The 27,967-nt window shown below is 49.6% G+C and overlaps 1 long non-coding RNA gene across 1 annotated transcript; it reads left to right on the top strand.

Annotated features, from left to right (window-relative positions):
- Positions 1-2,613: 2,613 nt before the first annotated feature.
- On the top strand, positions 2,614-12,857 carry LOC135545773 (uncharacterized). Its single transcript, XR_010456508.1, has 3 exons — positions 2,614-2,819; positions 3,110-3,320; positions 12,577-12,857. It is a non-coding gene; the product is annotated as an uncharacterized LOC135545773 (long non-coding RNA).
- The last annotated feature ends 15,110 nt before the right edge of the window (positions 12,858-27,967 follow it).

A 27,967-nucleotide genomic window follows, 5' to 3' on the forward strand; every position in this document is an offset into this window, starting at 1 on the left:
TTTAAGCTAAAACAGGTCTGTCCTACAGCAGAGATGGATGAGAATGTCATGGCTCTCTCTAAGCAGAGCTTAGATATTTACTGGTGAACAGCGACACCACCTGGCTGACGCAGAAGGGGAGTCAGGGAGAGGCCACGGATTGTTGTGATGTTGCAGAATTGGCTACTTAAGCAAGACAGTATTGATAGATATATAAAGAATAGTAAATATTGTGCTGTATTACTAAGTAGGCTGTTGATATTCATTTTACTAAGAACGAAGGGCATGTTAACCTGTACTATTGTATTAGGCCTATCTATTGTTTTCACGGTTGATGTGATAATCACTGAATAAATCAAAAAGAGTGAAATCAAAACCCCACTTATTTTTCATAGTCCTAGTCCAAATCTAAAATGTATTTAGCATCTAGCCCACAATCGTTATTTTATCTTCCTAGACTCTAAATGTATGTCGTTTTATTGCATATAATTGTATGTTTTTCTATATAACTGTGTAATGAAAGCGCAATACAAATTAAATGTATTATTATGCAATCTGGCACCAAATCCTTGTGATTGGAATTATCTGACTTCCATTCACTGATTATGACATCACCGGTGAAAAAAATATGAATTAAATACCTTTTTGCTGTCTAGAATCTTAGAATGTGACGCAACAATAGACCATTGGAAAACGTCATAATCACAAACTAGGTTTCCATCCAATTTGTGATAGATTTTCAAAAATCTGCCTAAAACAATATGGGCATTTCCCCACCAGAGATGTGTTTCCATTGAAGTGACTTATTGGGGATTAAAGACTGTGCGTGATAACATTGTGCACCGGATGAAAAATACAAGTTAAATAGGTTTCCATCTCATTTTCAACTCGACTGATGGTTTTGTCACAAAAACGGTTGCGTTAAATAGCAAACATGCCCACTCTGGTCGAGGCATATGCGCTCTAGCCGACACCTTGCAGATACAGTGCTGGTAGGCTACTTGCATAATGAGATTACTATGGATAAGAGCTATTCAAATGTTTTTTTTAAATAATAATTGTCAAACGGCAGCCAAGCATCGATCATCATGTCACCAGAATAAGATATTTATTGGCAAGGAGCATCAAGCTCATCACGTGTACTTTAACCACCATGTGAAGTTCATCATTATGTATTTAATCAGTGGCCTAATAAATCCTTTTTGGGATAGGTGGCAGCATTTTCACTTTTGGATGAATAGTGTGCCCAGAGTGAACTGCCTCCTACTCTGTCCCAGATGCTAATATATGCGTATTATTATTAGCATTGGATATAAAACACACGGACATTTCTAAAACTGTTTGAGTGATGTCTGTGAGTATAACAGAACTCATATGGCAGGCGAAAACCTGAGAAAAATCCAACCAGGAAGTGGGACATCTGAGGTTTGTAGTTTTTCAAAGCTTGGCCTACTGAATACACATTGAGATATGGATAAAGTTGCACTTCCTACGGCTTCCACTAGATGTCAACCATCTTTAGAAACTTGAATGAGGATTCTACTATAAAGGAGGGACTCATGAGACCTCTTTGAGTCAGTGGTCTGGCAGAGTGCCTTGGTCTCATGACGCGCGCTCCCGACAGAGTTACAGTGGGGCAAAAAAGTATTTAGTCAGCCACCAATTGTGCAAGTTCTCCCACGTAAAAAGATGAGAGAGGCCTGTAATTTTCATCATAGGCACACTTCAACTATGGCAGACAATATGAGAAAAAAAAATCCAGAAAATCACATTGTAGGATTTTTAATGAATTTATTTGCAAATTATGGTGGAAAATAAGTATTTGGTCAATAACAAAAGTTTATCTCAATACTTTGTTATATACCCTTTGTTGGCAATGACAGAGGTCAAACGTTTTCTGTAAGTCTTCACAAGGTTTTCACACACTGTTGCTGGTATTTTGGCCCATTCCTCCATGCAGATCTCCTCTAGAGCAGTGATGTTTTGGGGCTGTTGCTGGGCAACATGGACTTTCAACTCCCTCCAAAGATTTTCTATGGGGTTGAGATCTGGATACTGGCTAGGCCACTCCAGGACCTTGAAATGCTTCTTACGAAGCCACTATGTTGTTGCCCGGACGGTGTGTTTGGGATCATTGTCATGCTGAAAGACCCAGCCACGTGTCATCTTCAATGCCCTTGCTGATGGAAGGAGGTCTTCTATACTGTCTTTTATACTGATAACAAGTTCAAACAGGTGCCATTAATACAGGTAATGAGTGGAGGACAGAGGAGCCTCTTAAAGAAGAAGTTACAGGTCTTTGAGAGCCAGAAATCTTGCTTGTTTGTAGGTGGCCAAATACTTATTTTCCACCATAATTTGCAAATAAATTCATTAGAAATCCTACAATGTGATTTTCTGGATTTCTTTTTCTCATTTTGTCTGTCATAGTTGGAGTGTACCTATGATGAAAATTACAGGCCTCTCTCATCTTTTTAAGTGGGAGAACATGCACAATTGGTGGCTGACTAAATACTTTTTTGCCCCACTGTACCTCTGGTTCCAGTGCTTTTCTGAAGACAAAGGAATTCTCCGGTTGGAACATTATTGATGTTTTATGTTAAAATCATCCTAAAGATTGATTCCATACATTGTTTGACATGTTTCTAAAGGACTGTTACGGAACCTTTTGAGTTTTTGTCTAGATGAAGTTCCTGCGCTTCATGAAGATGGATTACTGGGCTGAACACGCTAACAACAAGTGGCTATTTGGACATAAATGACGGACTTTATGGAACAAATCAGTCATTTATTGTCGACTTGGGATTCCTGGGAGTGCCTTCTGATAAAGATCATCAAAAGTAAGTGAATATTTATGGTGTTGTTTCTAACTTTGTTGACTCCAAAATATTGATATTCCTCTGGCTGTTTTGGGTTCTGAGCACAGTTCTCAATTTTTTTTTCCATAAAGTTTTTTTGAAATCTTACACAGCGTGACCTTAGTTATTTTGGTTTTCTTTATTATTTTGGTTAGGTCAGGGTGTGACAAGGGTGGTTTGTTTAGTTTTTGTTCTGTCTAGGGTTTTTGTATATCTATGGGGTTTTAATATGTCGCTGCGCCTTGGTCTCCTCCTTATGACGACCGTGACAGAATAACCCACCAAACCAGGACCAAGCAGCGTGAAAAGGAGGAACAACGCTTAATGGGGAAATGGACCTGGGAGGAGATATTAGATGGAGCAGGACCCTGGACACAGCTAGGGGAGTATCGCCATCCTAAGGAGGAGTTAGAGGCAGCGGAACGGAACGGCGATACTACGAGGAGAAATACCAGAGAAAATAGGAACAGCGACGATATGAAGGTACATGGCTAGCACGGAAGCCCGAGAGGCAGACCCAATAATTCTTTAGGGGGGGGGGGCACACGAGGAGATTGCATGAGTCAGGTCGGAGACCTGAGCCTACTCCTCGTGCTTACTGTGGGGAGCGTCTTACTGGTCAGGCACCGTGTTATGCGGTAGAGCGCACGGTGTCTCCAGTGCGCTATTCTAGCCCGGTGCGCTGTATTCCAGCTCATCGCATTGGCCGAGCTAGAATGGGCATCCAGCCAGGAAGTAGGGTGCCGGCTCAGTGCTCCTGGTCTCCAGTATACCTCTTTGGACCAGGATATCCTTCGCCGGCTCTGCATACTGTGTCTCCGGTGAGTCTGCACAGCCCCGTGTGTCCTGTGCCAGCGTGTCCGATTTCAAAAATGTTTTACAGCGAAAGCACCACATATGATTATGTTAGGTCATAGCCAAGTCGAAAAATATACACAGCCATTTTTCCAGCCGAAGATAGGAGTCACAAAAAGCACAAATATAGATACAATTAATCACTAACCTTTGATGATATTCATCAGATGACACTCATAGGATACAATGTTACACAATACATCTGTGTTTTGTTCGATAATATGCATATTTATATCCAAAAATCTCAGTTTACATTGGCGCCTTATGTGCAGTAATGTTTTGATTCCAAAACATCCTGTGAGGACATATACACCAAGTCACTTGGCTCTGTCATAACCTCACATGGTCTCTCCTATCATTGCTATGCAGACGACACACAATTAATCTTCTCCTTTCCCCCTTCTGATGACCAGGTGGCGAATCGCATCTCTGCATGTCTGGCAGACATATCAGTGTGGATGACGGATCACCACCTCAAGCTGAACCTCGGCAAGACAGAGCTGCTCTTCCTCCCGGGGAAGGACTGCCCGTTCCATGATCTCGCCATCACGGTTGACAACTCCATGGTGTCCTCCTCCCAGAGCGCTAAGAACCTTGGCGTGATCCTGGACAACACCCTGTCGTTCTCAACTAACATCATGGCGGTGGCCCGTGTAGGTTCATGCTCTACAACATCCGCAGAGTACGACCCTGCCTCACACAGGAAGCGGCGCAGGTCCTAATCCAGGCACTTGTCATCTCCCGTCTGGATTACTGCAACTCGCTGTTGGCTGGGCTCCCTGCCTGTGCCATTAAACCCCTACAACTCATCCAGAACGCCGCAGCCCGTCTGGTGTTCAACCTTCCCAAGTTCTCTCACGTCACCCCGCTCCTCCGCTCTCTCCACTGGCTTCCAGTTGAAGCTCGCATCCGCTACAAGACCATGGTGCTTGCCTACGGAGCTGTGAGGGGAACGGCACCGCAGTACCTCCAGGCTCTGATCAGGCCCTACACCCAAACAAGGGCACTGCGTTCATCCACCTCTGGCCTGCTCGCCTCCCTACCACTGAGGAAGTACAGTTCCCGCTCAGCCCAGTCAAAACTGTTCGCTGCTCTGGCCCCCCAATGGTGGAACAAACTCCCTCACGACGCCAGGACAGCGGAGTCAATCACCACCTTCCGGAGACACCTGAAACCCCACCTCTTCAAGGAATACCTAGGATAGGATAAAGTAATCCTTCTCACCCCCCCTTAAATGATTTAGATGCACTATTGTAAAGTGGCTGTTCCACTGGATGTCAGAAGGTGAATTCACCAATTTGTAAGTCGCTCTGGATAAGAGCGTCTGCTAAATGACTTAAATGTAAATGTAAATGTAAATGATTTTGCAAAAATACTCATAATAATATTGATAAAAGATACAAGTGTTATTCACAGAATTAAAGACAGACTTTTCCTTAATGCAACCACTGTGTCACGGTTGTCATAAGGAGGAGACCAAGGCGCAGCGTGATAAGCATACATTCCATTTTATTAAACGAATGCAACACTGAAAAAAAACTATACAAAATAACAAAACGAACCGTGAAGCAATATGACTAGTGCGAACAGGCAACTAAACATAGAATAATAACCCACACAACCAGTACGCCCTGTTCCTGAGTCTGATAATTATCTGTACAAAACAGTTAATCTGATAATACTTGTGGATTATTTAAAAAAAACTTGATATACATTACTAGTCAAAAGTTTAGACACACCCACTCTTTCAAGGGTTTTTCTTTATTTTTACCATTTTCTACATTTTAGAATAATAGTGAAGACATCAAAACTATGAAATAACACATATGAAATCATGTAGTAACCAAACAATTTTTTAACAAATCAAAATAGAGTTGAAGTTGGAAGTTTACATACACCTGAGCCAAATATGTTTACACTCAGTTTTTCAATTCCTGGCATTTAATCCCTGCCTCAGGTCAGGTAGGTTCCCCACTTTATTTTAAAAATGTGAAATGTCAGAATAGGAGTAGAGAGAATGATTTACTTCAGCTTTTATTTCTTTCATCACATTCCCAGTGGGTCAGAAGTTTACATACACACAATTAATATTTGATAGCATTGCCTTTAAATTGTTTAACTTGGGTCAAACGTTTTGGGTGGCCTTCCACAAGCATCCCACAATAATTTGGGTGAATTTGATCCAATTTCTCCTGACAGATTTGTAGGCCTCGCACACGCTTTTTAGTTTTGCCCACACATTTTCTATGGGATTGCAGTCAGGGCTCTGTGATGGCCACTCCAATACCTTGACTTTGTTGTCCTTAATCCATTTTGCAACAACTTTGGAAGTATGCTTGGGGTCATTGTACATTTCAAAGACCCATTTGCGACCAAGCTTTAACTGATGTCTTGAGATGTCGATTCAATATATCCACATCATTTTCCTACCTTATGAAGCCATCTATTTTGTGAAGTGCACCAGTCCCTCCTGCAGCAAAGCACCCCCACAACATGATGCTGCCACCCCCGTGCTTCACGGTTGGTATGGTGTTCTTCGGCTTGCAAGCATCCCCCTTTTTCCTTCAAACATAACGATGGTCTTTATTGCAAAACAGTTCTATTTTTGTTTCTTCAGACCAGAGGACATTTCTCCAAAAAGTATCTTTGTCCCCCCCCATGTGCAGTTACAAACCTTAGTCTGGCTTTTTCATGGTGGTAATGAGCAGCGGTTTTTCCTTGCTGAGCAGCCTTTCAGGTTATGTCGATATAGGACTCGTTTTACTGTGGATATAGATACTTTTGTACCTGTTTCCTCCAGCATCTTCACAAGGTCCTTTGCTGTTGTTCTGGGATTGATTTGCACTTTTAGCACCAAAATACGTTCATCTCAGAACACGTCTCCCTCCTGAGTGGTATGACGGCTGTGTGGTCCCATGGTGTTTATACTTGCGCACTATTGTTTTTACAGATGAACGTGGTACCATCAGGTGTTTGGAAATTGCTCCCAAGGATGAACCAGACATGTGGAGGTCTATAAAAAAATTCTGAGGACTTGGCTGATTTCTTTTGATTTCCCATGATGTCAAGCAAAGAGGCACTGAGTTTAAAGGTAGGAATTGAAATACATACACAGTTACACCTCCAATTGACTCAAATGATGTCAATTAGCCTATCAGAAGCTTCTAAAGCCATAACATAATTATCTGGAATTTTCCAAGCTGTTTAAAGGCACAGTCAACTTTGGTGTATGTAAACTTCTGACCCACTGGAATTATGATACAGTGAAATAATCTGTCTGTTAACAATTATTGGAAAAATGACTTGTGTCATGCACAAAGTAGATGTCCTAACCGACTTGCCAAAACTATAGTTTGTTCTCAAGAAATTTGTAGAGTGGTTGAAAAACTAGTTTTAATGACTCCAACCTAAGTATATGTAAACGTCTGACTTCAACAATATATTTTATATTTGAGACTCATCTAAGCAGCCACCCTTTGCCTTGATGACAGCTTTGCACATTCTTGGCATTCTCTCAACCAGCTTCATGAGGTAGTTACCTGGAAAGCTTTTCAAAAAAAGGTGTGCCTTGTTAAAAGTTAATATGTGGAATTTCTTTCCTTCTTAATGCGTTTGAGCTCATCAGTTGTGTTGAGACAAGGTAGGGGTTATATACAGAAGATTCGTTAAAGACCAAGTCCATATTATGGCAAGAATACCTCAAATAAGCAAAGATAGTCAACAGTCCATCATTACTTTTTAAGACATGAAGGTCAATTTTTCCGGAATATTTCAAGAACTTTGAACGTTTCTTCAGTAGCAAAAACCGTCAAGCGCTTTCATGAAACTGGCTCACATGAGGACCGCCACAAGAAAGGAAGACTCTGGGTTACCTCTGATGCAGAGGATGAATTCATTAGAGTTACCAGCCTCAGAAATTACAGCGCAAATAAATGCTTCACAGAGTTTACGTAACAGACACATCTCAACATTACTGTTCAGAGGAGAATCAGGCCGTCATGGTGGATTTTCTGCAAGGAAACCACTACTAAAGGACACCAATAATAAGAAGAGACTTGCTTGGGCCAAGAAACACGAGCAATGGACATTAGACTGGTGGAAATCTGTCCTTTGGTCTGATGAGTCAAAATTTGAGATTTTTGGTTCCAAACGCCTTGTCTGTGAGACGCAGAGTAGGTCATCGGATGATCTCAGCATGTATGGGTCCCACCCTGAAGCATGGAGGAGGAGGTGTGATAGCGTGGGGGTGCTTTGCTGTTGACATTGTAAATGATGTATTTAGAATTCCAGGCACACTTAACCAGCATGGCTACCACAGAATTCTGCCGCAATACGCCATCCCATCTGGTTTGAGCTTGGTGGGACTATCATTTGTTTTTCAACAGGACAATGACCCAAAACACACCTCCAGGCTGTGTAAAGGCTATTTGACCAAGAAGGAGAGTGATGGAGTGCTGCATCAGCTGACCTGGCCTCCACGATCACCCGACCTCAACCCAATTGAGATGGTTTGGGATGAGTTGGACCGCAGACTGACGGAAAAGCAGCTAAAAAGTGCTCAGCATATGTGGGAACTCCTTCAAGACGGTTGGAAAAGCATTCCTAATGAAGCTGGTTGAGAGAATGCCAAGAGTGAGCAAAGCTGGCAAATGATGACTACAATGAAGAATCTTAAATATTACATCTATTTTGTATTTATTTAACACTTTTTTGGTTACTAAATCAAATCAAATCAAATCAAATTTTATTTGTCACATACACATGGTTAGCAGATGTTAATGCGAGTGTAGCGAAATGCTTGTGCTTCTAATTCCGACAATGCAGTAATAACCAACGAGTAATCTAGCTAACAATTCCAAAACTACTACCTTATACACACAAGTGTAAAGGGATAAAGAATATGTACATAAAGATATATGAATGAGTGATGGTACAGAGCGGCATAGGCAAGATGCAGTAGATGGTATCGAGTACAGTATATAAGTATACATATGAGATAAATAATGTAGGGTATGTAAACATTATATTAGGTAGCATTGTTTAATTAAAGTGGCTAGTGATATATTTTACATCAAATCCCATCAATACCCATTATTAAAGTGGCTGGAGTTGAGTCAGTGTGTTGGCAGCAGCCACTCAATGTTAGTGATGGTTATTTAACAGTCTGATGGCCTTGAGATAGAAGCTGTTTTTCAGTCTCTCGGTCCCAGCTTTGATGCACCTGTACTGACCTCGCCTTCTGGATGATAGCGGGGTGAACAGGCAGTGGCTCGGGTGGTTGTTGTCCTTGATGATCTTTATGGCCTTCCTGTGACATCGGGTGGTGTAGGTGTCCTGGAGGGCAGGAGGTTTGCCCCTGGTGATGCGTTGTGCAGACCTCACTACCCTCTGGAGAGCCTTACGGTTGTGGGCAGAGCAGTTGCCGTACCAGGCGGTGATACAGCCCGCCAGGATGCTCTCGATTGTGGATCTGTAGAAGTTTGTGAGTGCTTTTGGTGACAAGCCGAATTTCTTCAGCCTCCTGAGGTTGAAGAGGCGCTGCTGCGCCTTCTTCACGATGCTGCCTGTGTGGGTGGACCAATTCAGTTTGTCTGTGATGTGTACGCCGAGGAACTTAAAACTTACTACCCTCTCCACTACTGTTCCATCGATGTGGATAGGGGGGTGTTCCCTCTGCTGTTTCCTGAAGTCCACAATCATCTCCTTAGTTTTGTTGACGTTGAGTGTGAGGTTATTTTCCTGACACCACACTCCGAGGGCCCTCACCTCCTCCCTGTAGGCCGTCTCGTTGTTGTTGGTAATCAAGCCTACCACTGTTGTGTCGTCCGCAAACTTGATGATTGAGTTGGAAGCGTGCGTGGCCACGCAGTCGTGGGTGAACAGGGAGTACAGAAGAGGGCCCAGAACGCACCCTTGTGGGGCCCCAGTGTTGAGGATCAGCGGGGTGGAGATGTTGTTACCTACCCTCACCACCTGGGGGCGGCCCGTCAGGAAGTCCAGTACCCAGTTGCACAGGGCGGGGTCGAGACCCAGGGTCTCGAGTTTGATGACGATTTTGGAGTGTACTATGGTGTTAAATGCTGAGCTGTAGTCGATGAACAGAATTCTCACATAGGTATTCCTCTTGTCCAGATGGGTTAGGGCAGTGTGCAGTGTGGTTGAGATTGCATCGTCTGTGGACCTATTTGGGCGGTAAGCAAATTGGAGTGGGTCTAGGGTGTCAGGTAGGGTGGAGGTGATATGGTCCTTGACTAGTCTCTCAAAGCACTTCATGATGACGGAAGTGAGTGCTACGGGGCGGTAGTCGTTTAGCTCAGTTACCTTAGCTTTCTTGAGAACAGGAACAATGATGGCCCTCTTGAAGCATGTGGGAACAGCAGACTGGGATAGGGATTGATTGAATATGTCCGTAAACACACCAGCCAGCTGGTCTGCGCATGCTCTGAGGGCGCGGCTGGGGATGCCGTCTGGGCCTGCAGCCTTGCGAGGGTTAACACGTTTAAATGTTTTACTCACCGCGGCTGCAGTGAAGGAGAGTCCGCATGTTTTGGTTGCGGGCCGTGTCAGTGGCACTGTATTGTCCTCAAAGCGGGCAAAAAAGTTACTACATGATTCCATGTATGTTATTTCATAGTTTTGATGTCTTCACTATTATTCTTCAACGTAGAAAATAGTAATAATAAAGAATACCCCTTGAATGAGTAGGTGTGTCCAAACTTTTGACTGGTACTGTATGTTTCCCACTTTTCTATGATTAAACTGAAATGGTCTATTCATTCCTTTTCAGTAGACACTTTATCCAGAGCTGATTACAGCAGTGAGTGCTTAGATTCTTGTACTTTTTCATACTGCTCCCCCTTGGGAATGGAACCCACAACCCTAGCATTGCAAGTGCCATGCTCTACCAACTGAGCCTCATTATCACATCCACGCAAACAACTTGATGTCTCAATGTATTCAATGCCTGTATTGTGCATTGTTTTGAAATCATGTTGATGGAAAGTCTACAGGTACAAACCTCGATGTACAATACGGTAATGTGCATTTGGGAAGTATTCATACAGACCCCTTGTCGTGTTCCACATGTTGTTACCTTGCAGCTTTATTCTAAAAATAGATTCAATTATATTTTCCTCATCTATCGACACACAATACCCCATGATGACAAAGTGAAAACAGATTTTTAGAAATTTTGGCAAATGTTATGAAAAAAAAAACATTTAAAAAACTGTACTCAGAACCTTTGCTATGAGACTTGAAATTGAGCTCAGGTGCATCCTGCTTCCATTGATCATCCTTGAGGTGTTTCTACAACTTGATTGAAGTCCACCTGTGGTAAACTCTTTTGATTGGACATGATTTGGAAAGGCACACACCTGTCTTTGTAAAGTCCCACAGGTGACAGTGCATGTCAAAGCAAAAACCAAGCCATGAGGTGGAAGGAATTGTCCGTAGAGCTCCGAGACAGGATTGTGTCGACGCACAGATCTGGAAAAGGGTACCAAAACATTTCTGCAGCATTGAAGTTCCCCAAGAACACAGTAGCCTCCATCATTCTTAAATGGAAGAAGTTTGGAACCACCAAGACTCTTCCCAGAGCTGGCCGCCCGGCCAAACTGAACAATTGGGGAGAAGAGACTTGGTCAGGGAGGTGACCAAGAACCCTATGGTCACTCTGACAGAGCTCCAGAGTTACTCTGTGGAGATGGGAGAACCTTCCAGAAGAACAACATCTCTGCAGCACTCCACCAATCAGGTAGAGTGGCCAGACAGAAGCCACACCCCAGTAAAGGGCAGATGACAGCCACACCCCAGTAAAAGGCACATGACAGCCCACTTGGAGTTTTCCAAAAGGCACATAAAGACTATCAGATCATGAGAAACAAGATTCTCTGGTCTGATGAACCCAAGATTGAACTCTTTGGCCTGAATTCCAGCATCATGCTGGGGGGGATGTTTTTCAGAGGCAGGGACTGGGAGACTAATCAGGATCGAGGGAAAGATGCACGGAGCAAAGTCTAAAGAGATCCTTGATGAAAACATGCTTCAGAGCTCTGAGGACCTCAGACCAGGGTGAATGTTCACCTTCCAACAGGACAACGACCCTAAGCACACAGCCAAGACAACGCAGGAGTGGCTTCGGGACAAGTCTCTGAATGTTCTTGAATGGCCCAGGCAGAGCTCGGACTTGAACTAGATCAAACATCTCTGGAGAGACCTGAAAATAAATGTGCAGCGACGCTCCCCATCCAGCCTGACAAAGCTTGAGAGGATCTGCAGAGGAGAATGGGAGAAATTCACGAAATACAGCTGTGCCAAGCTTGTAGCGTCATACCCAAGGAGACTCAAGGCTGTAATCGCTGCCAAAGGTGCTTCAACAAAGTACTGAGTAAAGGGTCTGAATACTTATTTAAATGGGGCTGCTGAGAGGAGGACGGCTCATAATAATGGCTGAAACGGAGCAAATGGAATAGCATTGACCACATGGAAAACACGTGTTTGAGTATGTTAGAGTATGTAAATTTGATATTTGCATTTTTTATTTGTAATACATTTGCAAAAATGTATAAAAACACGTTTTTGCTTCGTCATTATGGGGACTTGTGTGTAGATTGATGAGTAAAAAACCCAAATGTAATCCATTTTTGAATACGTCTGTACTGTAACAAAATGTGGAAAACGTCCAGGGGTCTGAATACTTACTGAATGCACTGTATATCAGGAAATTAAAAGTTCAAAAATGGTTGTGGCAATTGCAGATTGCCCCTTTCATTAATATAATGTATTGCAATGCTGTATGTATATATATATATATATACAGCTTTTTCCCCCACTCTGTCACTATCTAACTTGCGCTGTATTCTGTGTTATTTTGCCATCACAGGTCACTTCCTGATGAACCAGAGGATACCTCAGTCAACAGATGACTCTACAGACGACCTCTACATATTACAGCTACAGATGACCAGCAAGCCACAAAATCCACAAACTGATATCACCTTTCTCAAACCAATATCCAACACGTGTTAACTTCAGCAAACATATCTGTAATTTCTGAAACACAACTAGGCCTTATGTGCTGTCTGAGAGTTAGTCATGTTTGTTATGTGATCTGTTCCATTATTATATTGAAGGTGTACTTTACCTGATTAAATCTTTATTGTGAAATGCAACAAGCTCTCCTATTCCATCATGTCTGCTCCTTTTCCATCTTTTTCCCTCTGTGACTGAATGGTGCCCCCTGGTGGAGATACAGCAGGTAGACCACACATACAGATCTACTGTCTTTACACTATACAGATACTGTATGTCTAGATACATACTGTGCCATGCCTGATCACATTGGTCATGCCTTGTGAAACCACAATGTGTTTCATTCGGTTCTCTAAATGGTTTACTATCCTTGTATTCAGTCACAATAACACATATCTAGGTCATGGTGTTCCCTGCAGGTTTGAAAGAGCATTTTTGCATTTACTTTAACTTTACGTACGTGTTTTGCTTACATAAATAATGTTGTGGTCTCTGTGTATTTCATGGACTTTTATTGATCCAGTGATCGGAAGGAGGGAAGCTGACATGGAGGAGAATGTGTGGGGGGAGGTGAGGATGGGCTATGTATTGGGGGGAGGTGAGGATGGGCTATGTATTGGGGGGAGGTGAGGATGGGCTATGTATTGGGGGGAGGTGAGGATGGGCTATGTATTGGGGGGAGGTGAGGATGGGCTATGTATTGGGGGAGGTGAGGATGGGCTATGTATTGGGGGGAGGTGAGGATGGGCTATGTTTTGGGGGGAGGTGAGGATGGGCTATGTTTGGGGGAGGTGAGGATGGGCTGAGGGATGGGCTATGGGGGACTATGTATTGGGGGGATTAGGGGGTATTGGGGGAGGTGAGGATGGGCTATGTATTGGGGGGAGGTGAGGATGGGCTATGTATTGGGGGAGGTGAGGATGGGCTATGTATTGGGGGAGGTGAGGATGGGCTATGTATTGGGGGAGGTGGGCTATGGATGGGATGGGCTATGTATTGGGGGGAGGTGAGGATGGGCTATGTATTGGGGGGAGGTGAGGATGGGCTATGTATTGATGGGATGGGCTATGGATTGGGGGAGGTGAGGATGGGCTATGTATTGGGGGGAGGTGAGGATGGGCTATGTATTGGGGGAGGTGAGGGGGCTATGTATTGGGGGGGTGAGGTGAGGATGGGACAGGGATATGTATTGGGGGGAGGTGAGGATGGGCTATGTATTGGGGGAGGTGAGGATGGGATGGGCTATGTATTGGGGGGTTAGAAGGATGGGCTATGTATTGGGGGAGGTGAGGATGGGCTATGTATTGGGGGAGGTGAGGATGGGCTATGTATTGGGGGAGGTGAGGATGGGCTATGTATTGGGGGAGGATGGGCTATGTATTGGGGGGAGGTGAGGATGGGCTATGTTTTGGGGGGAGGTGAGGATGGGCTATGTATTGGGGAGGATGGGCTATGGATGGGCTATGTATTGGGGGGAGGTGGGCTAGGGGGGATGAGGATGGGTTATGTATTGGGGGAGGTGAGGATGGGCTATGTATTGGGGGAGGTGAGGATGGGCTATGTATTGGGGGGAGGTGAGGATGGGCTATGTATTGGGGGGAGGGCTGAGGGATGGGCTATGTATTGGGGGGAGGTGAGGATGGGCTATGTATTGGGGGGAGGTGAGGATGGGCTATGTTTTGGGGGGAGCTGAGGATGGGTTATGTTTGGGGGGAGGTGAGGATGGGACAGGGATTAGAGGGACGTGAGGATGGGACAGGGATTAGAAGGAGGTGAGGATGGGACAGGGATTAGAAGGAGGTGAGGATGGGACAGGGATTAGAGGGAGGTGAGGATGGGACAGGGATTAGAAGGAGGTGAGGATGGGACAGGGATTAGAAGGAGGTGAGGATGGGACAGGGATTAGAAGGAGGTGAGGATGGGACAGGGATTTGAAGGAGGTGAGGATTGGACAGGGATTAGAGGTACGTGAGGATGGGACAGGGATTAGAAGAAGGTGAGGATGGGACAGGGATTAGAGGGACGTGAGGATGGGACAGGGATTAGAAGGAGGTGAGGATGGGACAGGGATTAGAGGGACGTGAGGATGGGACAGGGATTAGAGGGAAGTGAGGATGGGACAGGGATTAGAAGAAGGTGAGGATGGGACAGGGATTAGAGGGACGTGAGGATGGGACAGGGATTAGAAGGAGGTGAGGATGGGACAGGGATTAGAGGGACGTGAGGATGGGACAGGGATTAGAGGGAAGTGAGGATGGGCGAAGTTTTGGGGAGATGAACAGTATGTTTATGGGGAGGAGGTAGGTACAGTATGATGAGAGGAGAAGAACATTGTACCACGCAGAAGAAGCCCCATGGCTCACAGAGCTGCTGGAGGTACACATTGTGTAATGAGACAGACTGTAGGTTTTCCCTCTGAGGTTCAGGTGAAGAGGCTTGACTAGGCCTCAATAAGGTCAAGACTTTATGTCCTGAAGGGAAATGCAATTTAGCATCCCTCGTCATTATGAATGCGTTGTACTTTGTTTATTAGACCATGAGAAGAATGCCTGTTTGTTCATGCATCCTATGGAACGCAACACTGCTTCAGAATCATACTAACCATGAAATCTACTAAACAACACCCCAGCATTTTATACCAGGCCATGGTTTCCATTCATAGACACATCTTGTTTGGTGATATTTTAGTGGGTGTGAAAACTTGTATGCCTCTATTTTTCAAGCTGATACAGTAGCTCCATGTGCCATATCACAGCTGATTGAAATGATGTCAAGCTGGCCTGTAACTCCAGCCCTGCTATACTGTCCCTATGGTTCTCCTCCTCCTCTCCAGCCCTGCTATACTGTCCCTATGGTTCTCCTCCTCCTCTCCAGCCCTGCTATACTGTCCCTATGGTTCTCCTCCTCCTCTCCAGCCCTGCTATACCGTCCCTATGGTTCTCCTCCTCCTCTCCAGCCCTGCTATACTGTCCCTATGGTTCTCCTCCTCTCCAGCCCTGCTATACTGTCCCTATGGTTCTCCTCCTCCTCTACAGCCCTGCTATACTGTCCCTATGGTTCTCCTCCTCCTCTCCAGCCCTGCTATACTGTCCCTATGGTTCTCCTCCTCCTCTACAGCCCTGCTATACCGTCCCTATGGTTCTCCTCCTCCTCCCAGCCCTGCTATACCGTCCCTATGGTTCTCCTCCTCCTCTACAGCCCTGCTATACCGTCCCTATGGTTCTCCTCCTCCTCTCCAGCCCTGCTATACTGTCCCTATGGTTCTCCTCCTCCTCTCCAGCCCTGCTATACTGTCCCTATGGTTCTCCTCCTCCTCTCCAGCCCTGCTATACTGTCCCTATGGTTCTCCTCCTCCTCTCCAGCCCTGCTATACCGTCCCTATGGTTCTCCTCCTCCTCTCCAGCCCTGCTATACTGTCCCTATGGTTCTCCTCCTCCTCCCAGCCCTGCTATACTGTCCCTATGGTTCTCCTCCTCCTCTCCAGCCCTGCTATACTGTCCCTATGGTTCTCCTCCTCCTCTCCAGCCCTGCTATACTGTCCCTATGGTTCTCCTCCTCCTCTCCAGCCCTGCTATACTGTCCCTATGGTTCTCCTCCTCCTCTCCAGCCCTGCTATACTGTCCCTATGGTTCTCCTCCTCCTCTCCAGCCCTGCTATACTGTCCCTATGGTTCTCCTCCTCCTCTCCAGCCCTGCTATACTGTCCCTATGGTTCTCCTCCTCCTCTCCAGCCCTGCTATACTGTCCCTATGGTTCTCCTCCTCCTCTCCAGCCCTGCTATACTGTCCCTATGGTTCTCCTCCTCCTCTCCAGCCCTGCTATACTGTCCCTATGGTTCTCCTCCTCCTCTCCAGCCCTGCTATACTGTCCCTATGGTTCTCCTCCTCCTCTCCAGCCCTGCTATACTGTCCCTATGGTTCTCCTCCTCCTCTCCAGCCCTGCTATACTGTCCCTATGGTTCTCCTCCTCCTCTCCAGCCCTGCTATACTGTCCCTATGGTTCCCTATGGTTCTCCTCCTCCTCTCCAGCCCTGCTATACTGTCCCTATGGTTCTCCTCCTCCTCAGCCCTGCTATACTGTCCCTATGGTTCTCCTCCTCCTCTCAGCCCTGCTATACCGTCCCTATGGTTCTCCTCCTCCTCTCCAGCCCTGCTATACTGTCCCTATGGTTCTCCTCCTCCTCTCCAGCCCTGCTATACTGTCCCTATGGTTCTCCTCCTCCTCTCCAGCCCTGCTATACTGTCCCTATGGTTCTCCTCCTCCTCTCCAGCCCTGCTATACTGTCCCTATGGTTCCTCTCCAGCCCTGCTATACTCCCTCTCCTCCTCTCCAGCCCTGCTATACTGTCCCTATGGTTCTCCTCCTCCTCTCCAGCCCTGCTATACTGTCCCTATGGTTCTCCTCCTCCTCTCCAGCCCTGCTATACTGTCCCTATGGTTCTCCTCCTCCTCTCAGCCCTGCTATACTGTCCCTATGGTTCTCCTCCTCCTCTCCAGCCCTGCTATACTGTCCCTATGGTTCTCCTCTCCAGCCCTGCTATACTGTCCCTATGGTTCTCCTCTCCAGCCCTGCTATACTGTCCCTATGGTTCTCCTCTCCAGCCCTGCTATACTGTCCCTATGGTTCTCCTCCTCCTCTCCAGCCCTGCTATACTGTCCCTATGGTTCTCCTCTCCTCTCCAGCCCTGCTATACTGTCCCTATGGTTCTCCTCCTCCCTCTCCAGCCCTGCTATACTGTCCCTATGGTTCTCCTCCTCCCCTCTCCAGCCCTGCTATACTGTCCCTATGGTTCTCCTCCTCCCTCTCTGTCCCTAGCCCTGCCCTATACTGTCCCTATGGTTCTCCTCCTCCTCTCCAGCCCTGCTATACTGTCCCTATGGTTCTCCTCTCCAGCCCTGCTATACTGTCCCTATGGTTCTCAGCCCTGCTATACTGTCCCTATGGTTCTCCTCCTCCCTCTCCCCTAGCCCTGCTATACTGTCCCTATGGTTCTCTCCTCTCCCAGCCCTGCTATACTGTCCCTGTGGTTCTCCTCCTCCTCTACAGCCCTGATATACTGTCCCTATGGTTCTCCTCCTCCTCTACAGCCCTGATATACTGTCCCTGTGGTTCTCCTCCTCTCCAGACCTGCTATACCGTCCCTATGGTTCTCCTCCTCCTCCCAGCCCTGCTATACTGTCCCTATGGTTCTCTCCTCCTCTCAGCCCTGCTATACTGTCCCTATGGTTCTCCTCCTCCTCCAGCCCTGCTATACTGTCCCTATGGTTCTCCTCCTCCTCCAGCCCTGCTATACTGTCCCTATGGTTCTCCTCCTCCTCTATACCAGCCCTGCTATACTGTCCCCTATGGTTCTCCTCCTCCTCTCCAGCCCTGCTATACTGTCCCTATGGTTCTCCTCCTCCTCTCAGCCCTGCTATACTGTCCCTATGGTTCTCCTCCTCCTCTCCAGCCCTCCTCTCCAGCTATACTGTCCCTATGGTTCTCCTCCTCCTCTCCAGCCCTGCTATACTGTCCCTATGGTTCTCCTCCTCCTCTCCAGCCCTGCTATACTGTCCCTATGGTTCTCCTCCTCCTCTCCAGCCCTGCTATACTGTCCCTATGGTTCTCCTCCTCCTCTCCAGCCCTGCTATACTGTCCCTATGGTTCTCCTCCTCCTCTCCAGCCCTGCTATACTGTCCCTATGGTTCTCCTCCTCCTCTCCAGCCCTGCTATACTGTCCCTATGGTTCTCCTCCTCCTCTCCAGCCCTGCTATACTGTCCCTATGGTTCTCCTCCTCCTCTCCAGCCCTGCTATACTGTCCCTATGGTTCTCCTCCTCCTCTCCAGCCCTGCTATACTGTCCCTATGGTTCTCCTCCTCCTCTCCAGCCCTGCTATACTGTCCCTATGGTTCTCCTCCTCCTCTCCAGCCCTGCTATACTGTCCCTATGGTTCTCCTCCTCCTCTCCAGCCCTGCTATACTGTCCCTATGGTTCTCCTCCTCCTCTCCAGCCCTGCTATACTGTCCCTATGGTTCTCCTCCTCCTCTCCAGCCCTGCTATACTGTCCCTATGGTTCTCCTCCTCCTCTCCAGCCCTGCTATACTGTCCCTATGGTTCTCCTCCTCCTCTCCAGCCCTGCTATACTGTCCCTATGGTTCTCCTCCTCCTCTCCAGCCCTGCTATACTGTCCCTATGGTTCTCCTCCTCCTCTCCAGCCCTGCTATACTGTCCCTATGGTTCTCCTCCTCCTCTCAGCCCTGCTATACTGTCCCTATGGTTCTCCTCCTCCTCTCCAGCCCTGCTATACTGTCCCTATGGTTCTCCTCCTCCTCTCCAGCCCTGCTATACTGTCCCTATGGTTCTCCTCCTCCTCTCTGTCAGCCCTGCTATACTGTCCCTATGGTTCTCCTCCTCCTCTCCAGCCCTGCTATACTGTCCCTATGGTTCTCCTCCTCCTCTCCAGCCCTGCTATACTGTCCCTATGGTTCTCCTCCTCCTCTCCAGCCCTGCTATACTGTCCCTATGGTTCTCCTCCTCCTCCTCACAGCCCTGCTATACTGTCCCTATGGTTCTCCTCCTCCTCTCCAGCCCTGCTATACTGTCCCTATGGTTCTCCTCCTCCTCTACAGCCCTGCTATACTGTCCCTATGGTTCTCCTCCTCCTCTCCAGCCCTGCTATACTGTCCCTATGGTTCTCCTCCTCCTCTACAGCCCTGCTATACTGTCCCTATGGTTCTCCTCCTCCTCTCCAGCCCTGCTATACTGTCCCTATGGTTCTCCTCCTCCTCTCCAGCCCTGCTATACTGTCCCTATGGTTCTCCTCTCCAGCCCTGCTATACTGTCCCTATGGTTCTCCTCCTCCTCTCCAGCCCTGCTATACTGTCCCTATGGTTCTCCTCCTCCTCTCCAGCCCTGCTATACTGTCCCTATGGTTCTCCTCCTCCTCTCCAGCCCTGCTATACTGTCCCTATGGTTCTCCTCCTCCTCTCCAGCCCTGCTATACTGTCCCTATGGTTCTCCTCCTCCTCTCCAGCCCTGCTATACTGTCCCTATGGTTCTCCTCCTCCTCTCAGCCCTGCTATACTGTCCCTATGGTTCTCCTCCTCCTCTCCAGCCCTGCTATACTGTCCCTATGGTTCTCCTCCTCCTCTCCAGCCCTGCTATACTGTCCCTATGGTTCTCCTCCTCCTCTCCAGCCCTGCTATACTGTCCCTATGGTTCTCCTCCTCTCCAGGTTCTCCCTCCTCCTCTCCCCTGCCCTGCTATACCGTCCCTATGGTTCTCCTCCTCCTCTCAGCCCTGCTATACCGTCCCTATGGTTCTCCTCCTCCTCTCCAGCCCTGCTATACTGTCCCTATGGTTCTCCTCCTCCTCTCCAGCCCTGCTATACTGTCCCTATGGTTCTCCTCCTCCTCTCCAGCCCTGCTATACTGTCCCTATGGTTCTCCTCCTCCTCTCAGCCCTGCTATACTGTCCCTATGGTTCTCCTCCTCCTCTCCAGCCCTGCTATACCGTCCCTATGGTTCTCCTCCTCCTCTCCAGCCCTGCTATACTGTCCCTATGGTTCTCCTCCTCCTCTCCAGCCCTGCTATACTGTCCCTATGGTTCTCCTCCTCCTCTCCAGCCCTGCTATACTGTCCCTATGGTTCTCCTCCTCTCCTCCCTCTCAGCCCTGCTATACTGTCCCTATGGTTCTCCTCCCTCTCAGCCCTCCTGTCCCTAGCCCTGCTATACTGTCCCTATGGTTCTCCTCCTCCTCTCCAGCCCTGCTATACTGTCCCTATGGTTCTCCTCCTCCTCTCCAGCCCTGCTATACTGTCCCTATGGTTCTCCTCCTCCTCTCCAGCCCTGCTATACTGTCCCTATGGTTCTCCTCCTCCTCTCCAGCCCTGCTATACTGTCCCTATGGTTCTCCTCCTCCTCTCCAGCCCTGCTATACTGTCCCTATGGTTCTCCTCCTCCTCTCCAGCCCTGCTATACTGTCCCTATGGTTCTCCTCCTCCTCTCCAGCCCTGCTATACTGTCCCTATGGTTCTCCTCCTCCTCTCCAGCCCTGCTATACTGTCCCTATGGTTCTCCTCCTCCTCTCCAGCCCTGCTATACTGTCCCTATGGTTCTCCTCCTCCTCTCCAGCCCTGCTATACCGTCCCTATGGTTCTCCTCCTCCTCTCCAGCCCTGCTATACTGTCCCTATGGTTCTCCTCCTCCTCTCCAGCCCTGCTATACTGTCCCTATGGTTCTCCTCCTCCTCTCCAGCCCTGCTATACTGTCCCTATGGTTCTCCTCCTCCTCTCCAGCCCTGCTATACTGTCCCTATGGTTCTCCTCCTCCCAGCCCTGCTATACTGTCCCTATGGTTCTCCTCCTCCTCTCCAGCCCTGCTATACTGTCCCTATGGTTCTCCTCCTCCTCTCCAGCCCTGCTATACTGTCCCTATGGTTCTCCTCCTCCTCTCCAGCCCTGCTATACTGTCCCTATGGTTCTCCTCCTCCTCTCCAGCCCTGCTATACTGTCCCTATGGTTCTCCTCCTCCTCTCCAGCCCTGCTATACTGTCCCTATGGTTCTCCTCCTCCTCTCCAGCCCTGCTATACTGTCCCTATGGTTCTCCTCCTCCTCTCCAGCCCTGCTATACCGTCCCTATGGTTCTCCTCCTCCTCTCCAGCCCTGCTATACTGTCCCTATGGTTCTCCTCCTCCTCTCCAGCCCTGCTATACCGTCCCTATGGTTCTCCTCCTCCTCTCCAGCCCTGCTATACTGTCCCTATGGTTCTCCTCCTCCTCTCCAGCCCTGCTATACTGTCCCTATGGTTCTCCTCCTCCTCTCCAGCCCTGCTATACTGTCCCTATGGTTCTCCTCCTCCTCTCCAGCCCTGCTATACTGTCCCTATGGTTCTCCTCCTCCTCTCCAGCCCTGCTATACTGTCCCTATGGTTCTCCTCCTCCTCTCCAGCCCTGCTATACTGTCCCTATGGTTCTCCTCCTCCTCTCCAGCCCTGCTATACTGTCCCTATGGTTCTCCTCCTCCTCTCCAGCCCTGCTATACTGTCCCTATGGTTCTCCTCCTCCTCTCCAGCCCTGCTATACTGTCCCTATGGTTCTCCTCCTCCTCTCCAGCCCTGCTATACTGTCCCTATGGTTCTCCTCCTCCTCTCCAGCCCTGCTATACTGTCCCTATGGTTCTCCTCCTCCTCTCCAGCCCTGCTATACTGTCCCTATGGTTCTCCTCCTCCTCTCCAGCCCTGCTATACTGTCCCTATGGTTCTCCTCCTCCTCTCCAGCCCTGCTATACTGTCCCCTATGGTTCTCCTCCTCCTCTCCAGCCCTGCTATACTGTCCCTATGGTTCTCCTCCTCCTCTCCAGCCCTGCTATACTGTCCCTATGGTTCTCTCCAGCCCTCCCTCCTCCTCCTCTCCAGCCCTGCTATACTGTCCCTATGGTTCTCCTCCTCCTCTCCAGCCCTGCTATACTGTCCCTATGGTTCTCCTCCTCCTCTCCAGCCCTGCTATACTGTCCCTATGGTTCTCCTCCTCCTCTCCAGCCCTGCTATACTGTCCCTATGGTTCTCCTCCTCCTCTCCAGCCCTGCTATACTGTCCCTATGGTTCTCCTCCTCCTCTCCAGCCCTGCTATACTGTCCCTATGGTTCTCCTCCTCCTCTCCAGCCCTGCTATACTGTCCCTATGGTTCTCCTCCTCCTCTCAGCCCTGCTATACTGTCCCTATGGTTCTCCTCCTCCTCTCCAGCCCTGCTATACTGTCCCTATGGTTCTCCTCCTCCTCTCCAGCCCTGCTATACTGTCCCTATGGTTCTCCTCCTCCCTCTCCAGCCCTGCTATACTGTCCCTATGGTTCTCCTCCTCCTCTCCAGCCCTGCTATACTGTCCCTATGGTTCTCCTCCTCCTCTCCAGCCCTGCTATACTGTCCCTATGGTTCTCCTCCTCCTCTCCAGCCCTGCTATACTGTCCCTATGGTTCTCCTCCTCCTCTCCAGCCCTGCTATACTGTCCCTATGGTTCTCCTCCTCCTCTCCAGCCCTGCTATACTGTCCCTATGGTTCTCCTCCTCCTCTCCAGCCCTCTATACTCCCTATGGTTCTCCTCCTCCTCTCCAGCCCTGCTATACTGTCCCTATGGTTCTCCTCCTCCTCTCCAGCCCTGCTATACTGTCCCTATGGTTCTCCTCCTCCTCTCCAGCCCTGCTATACTGTCCCTATGGTTCTCCTCCTCCTCTCCAGCCCTGCTATACTGTCCCTATGGTTCTCCTCCTCCTCTCCAGCCCTGCTATACTGTCCCTATGGTTCTCCTCCTCCTCTCCAGCCCTGCTATACTGTCCCTATGGTTCTCCTCCTCCTCTCCAGCCCTGCTATACTGTCCCTATGGTTCTCCTCCAGCCCTGCTATACTGTCCCTATGGTTCTCCTCCTCCTCTCCAGCCCTGCTATACTGTCCCTATGGTTCTCCTCCTCCTCTCCAGCCCTGCTATACCGCCCCTATGGTTCTCCTCCTCCTCTACAGCCCTGCTATACTGTCCCTATGGTTCTCCTCCTCCTCTCCAGCCCTGCTATACTGTCCCTATGGTTCTCCTCCTCCTCTCCAGCCCTGCTATACTGTCCCTATGGTTCTCCTCCTCCTCTCAGCCCTGCTATACTGTCCCTATGGTTCTCCCTCCTCTCCAGCCCTGCTATACTGTCCCTATGGTTCTCCTCCTCCTCTCCAGCCCTGCTATACTGTCCCTATGGTTCTCCTCCTCCTCTCAGCCCTGCTATACTGTCCCTATGGTTCTCCTCCTCCTCTACAGCCCTGCTATACTGTCCCTATGGTTCTCCTCCTCCTCTCCAGCCCTGCTATACTGTCCCTATGGTTCTCCTCCTCCTCTCCAGCCCTGCTATACTGTCCCTATGGTTCTCCTCTACAGCCCTGCTATACCGTCCCTATGGTTCTCCTCCTCCTCTCCAGCCCTGCTATACCGTCCCTATGGTTCTCCTCTCCAGCCCTGCTATACCGTCCCTATGGTTCTCCTCCTCCTCTACAGCCCTGCTATACTGTCCCTATGGTTCTCCTCCTCCTCTCCAGCCCTGCTATACTGTCCCTATGGTTCTCCTCCTCCTCTCCAGCCCTGCTATACCGTCCCTATGGTTCTCCTCCTCCTCCTCTCCAGCCCTGCTATACTGTCCCTCCTCCTCCTCCTCTCCAGCCCTGCTATACCGTCCCTATGGTTCTCCTCCTCCTCTCCAGCCCTGCTATACTGTCCCTATGGTTCTCCTCCTCCTCTCCAGCCCTGCTATACTGTCCCTATGGTTCTCCTCCTCCTCTCCAGCCCTGCTATACTGTCCCTATGGTTCTCCTCCTCCTCTCCAGCCCTGCTATACTGTCCCTATGGTTCTCCTCCTCCTCTCCAGCCCTGCTATACTGTCCCTATGGTTCTCCTCCTCCTCTCCAGCCCTGCTATACTGTCCCTATGGTTCTCCTCCTCCTCTCCAGCCCTGCTATACTGTCCCTATGGTTCTCCTCCTCCTCTCCAGCCCTGCTATACTGTCCCTATGGTTCTCCTCCTCCTCTCCAGCCCTGCTATACTGTCCCTATGGTTCTCCTCCTCCTCTCCAGCCCTGCTATACTGTCCCTATGGTTCTCCTCCTCCTCTCCAGCCCTGCTATACTGTCCCTATGGTTCTCCTCCTCCTCTCCAGCCCTGCTATACTGTCCCTATGGTTCTCCTCCTCCTCTCCAGCCCTGCTATACTGTCCCTATGGTTCTCCTCCTCCCAGCCCTCTCCCTAGCCCTGCCCTGCTATACTGTCCCTATGGTTCTCCTCCTCCTCTCCAGCCCTGCTATACTGTCCCCTATGGTTCTCCTCCTCCTCTCCAGCCCTGCTATACTGTCCCTATGGTTCTCCTCCTCCTCTCCAGCCCTGCTATACTGTCCCTATGGTTCTCCTCCTCCTCTCCAGCCCTGCTATACTGTCCCTATGGTTCTCCTCCTCCTCTCCAGCCCTGCTATACTGTCCCTATGGTTCTCCTCCTCCTCTCCAGCCCTGCTATACTGTCCCTATGGTTCTCCTCCTCCTCTCCAGCCCTGCTATACTCCCTATGGTTCTCCTCCTCCTCTCCAGCCCTGCTATACTGTCCCTATGGTTCTCCTCCTCCTCTCCAGCCCTGCTATACTGTCCCTATGGTTCTCCTCCTCCTCTCCAGCCCTGCTATACTGTCCCTATGGTTCTCCTCCTCCTCCCAGCCCTGCTATACTGTCCCTATGGTTCTCCTCCTCCTCTCCAGCCCTGCTATACTGTCCCTATGGTTCTCCTCCTCCTCTCCAGCCCTGCTGCTATACTGTCCCTATGGTTCTCCTCCTCCCTCCTCTCCTCCTCCTCCCAGCCCTGCTATACCATGGTTCTCCTCCTCCTCTCCAGCCCTGCTATACTGTCCCTATGGTTCTCCTCCTCCTCTCCAGCCCTGCTATACTGTCCCTATGGTTCTCCTCCTCCTCCCAGCCCTGCTATACTGTCCCTATGGTTCTCCTCCTCCTCCCAGCCCTGCTATACTGTCCCTATGGTTCTCCTCCTCCTCTCCAGCCCTGCTATACTGTCCCTATGGTTCTCCTCCTCCTCTCCAGCCCTGCTATACTGTCCCTATGGTTCTCCTCCTCCTCTCCAGCCCTGCTATACCGTCCCTATGGTTCTCCTCCTCCTCTCCAGCCCTGCTATACTGTCCCTATGGTTCTCCTCCTCCTCTCCAGCCCTGCTATACTGTCCCTATGGTTCTCCTCCTCCTCTCCAGCCCTGCTATACTGTCCCTATGGTTCTCCTCCTCCTCTGTCCAGCCCTGCTATACTGTCCCTATGGTTCTCCTCCTCCTCTCCAGCCCTGCTATACTGTCCCTATGGTTCTCCTCTCCAGCCCTGCTATACTGTCCCTATGGTTCTCCTCCTCCTCTACAGCCCTGCTATACCGTCCCTATGGTTCTCCTCCTCCTCTCAGCCCTGCTATACTGTCCCTATGGTTCTCCTCCTCCTCTCAGCCCTGCTATACTGTCCCTATGGTTCTCCTCCTCCTCTCAGCCCTGCTATACTGTCCCTATGGTTCTCCTCCTCCTCTCCAGCCCTGCTATACTGTCCCTATGGTTCTCCTCCTCCTCTCCAGCCCTGCTATACTGTCCCTATGGTTCTCCTCCTCTCCAGCCCTGCTATACCGTCCCTATGGTTCTCCTCCTCCTCTACAGCCCTGCTATACTGTCCCTATGGTTCTCCTCCTCCTCTCCAGCCCTGCTATACTGTCCCTATGGTTCTCCTCTCCTCCCAGCCCTGCCCTATATACTGTCCCTATGGTTCTCCTCCTCCTCCCAGCCCTGCTATACTGTCCCTATGGTTCTCCTCCTCCTCTCCAGCCCTGCTATACTGTCCCTATGGTTCTCCTCCTCCTCTCCAGCCCTGCTATACTGTCCCTATGGTTCTCCTCCTCCTCTCCAGCCCTGCTATACTGTCCCTATGGTTCTCCTCCTCCTCTCCAGCCCTGATATACTGTCCCTATGGTTCTCCTCCTCCTCTCCAGCCCTGCTATACTGTCCCTATGGTTCTCCTCCTCCTCCCAGCCCTGCTATACTGTCCCTATGGTTCTCCTCCTCCTCTCCAGCCCTGCTATACTGTCCCTATGGTTCTCCTCCTCCTCTACAGCCCTGCTATACTGTCCCTATGGTTCTCCTCTCCAGCCCTGCTATACTGTCCCTATGGTTCTCCTCCTCCTCTACAGCCCTGCTATACTGTCCCTATGGTTCTCCTCCTCCTCTCCCCTATGGTTCTCCTCCTCTCCAGCCCTGCTATACCGTCCCTATGGTTCTCCTCCTCCTCTCCAGCCCTGCTATACTGTCCCTATGGTTCTCCTCCTCCTCTCCAGCCCTGCTATACTGTCCCTATGGTTCTCCTCCTCCTCTCCAGCCCTGCTATACTGTCCCTATGGTTCTCCTCCTCCTCTCCAGCCCTGCTATACTGTCCCTATGGTTCTCCTCCTCCTCTCCAGCCCTGCTATACTGTCCCTATGGTTCTCCTCCTCCTCCCAGCCCTGCTATACTGTCCCTATGGTTCTCCTCCTCCTCTCCAGCCCTGCTATACTGTCCCTATGGTTCTCCTCCTCCTCTCCAGCCCTGCTATACTGTCCCTATGGTTCTCCTCCTCCTCTACAGCCCTGCTATACTGTCCCTATGGTTCTCCTCCTCCTCTCCAGCCCTGCTATACTGTCCCTATGGTTCTCCTCCTCCTCTCCAGCCCTGCTATACTGTCCCTATGGTTCTCCTCCTCCTCCCAGCCCTGCTATACTGTCCCTATGGTTCTCCTCCTCCTCTCCAGCCCTGCTATACCGTCCCTATGGTTCTCCTCCTCCTCTCCAGCCCTGCTATACTGTCCCTATGGTTCTCCTCCTCCTCTCCAGCCCTGCTATACCGTCCCTGTGGTTCTCCTCCTCCTCTACAGCCCTGCTATACTGTCCCTATGGTTCTCCTCCTCCTCTCCAGCCCTGCTATACCGTCCCTATGGTTCTCCTCCTCCTCTCCAGCCCTGCTATACTGTCCCTATGGTTCTCCTCCTCCTCTCCAGCCCTGCTATACTGTCCCTATGGTTCTCCTCCTCCTCTCCAGCCCTGCTATACTGTCCCTATGGTTCTCCTCCTCCTCTCCAGCCCTGCTATACTGTCCCTATGGTTCTCCTCCTCCTCTCCAGCCCTGCTATACTGTCCCTATGGTTCTCCTCCTCCTCTCCAGCCCTGCTATACTGTCCCTATGGTTCTCCTCCTCCTCTCCAGCCCTGCTATACTGTCCCTATGGTTCTCCTCCTCCTCTCCAGCCCTGCTATACTGTCCCTATGGTTCTCCTCCTCCTCTCCAGCCCTGCTATACTGTCCCTATGGTTCTCCTCCTCCTCTCCAGCCCTGCTATACTGTCCCTATGGTTCTCCTCCTCCTCTCCAGCCCTGCTATACTGTCCCTATGGTTCTCCTCCTCCTCTCCAGCCCTGCTATACTGTCCCTATGGTTCTCCTCCTCCTCTCCAGCCCTGCTATACTGTCCCTATGGTTCTCCTCCTCCTCCTGCTCCAGCCCTGCTATACCGTCCCTGTGGTTCTCCTCCTCCTCTCCAGCCCTGCTATACTGTCCCTATGGTTCTCCTCCTCCTCTCCAGCCCTGCTATACTGTCCCTATGGTTCTCCTCCTCCTCTCCAGCCCTGCTATACTGTCCCTATGGTTCTCCTCCTCCTCCCAGCCCTGCTATACCGTCCCTGTGGTTCTCCT

The sequence above is a fragment of the Oncorhynchus masou genome, chromosome 9 (assembly GCF_036934945.1).
Source record: "Oncorhynchus masou masou isolate Uvic2021 chromosome 9, UVic_Omas_1.1, whole genome shotgun sequence".
In the NCBI taxonomy this organism is placed as follows: domain Eukaryota; kingdom Metazoa; phylum Chordata; class Actinopteri; order Salmoniformes; family Salmonidae; genus Oncorhynchus; species Oncorhynchus masou.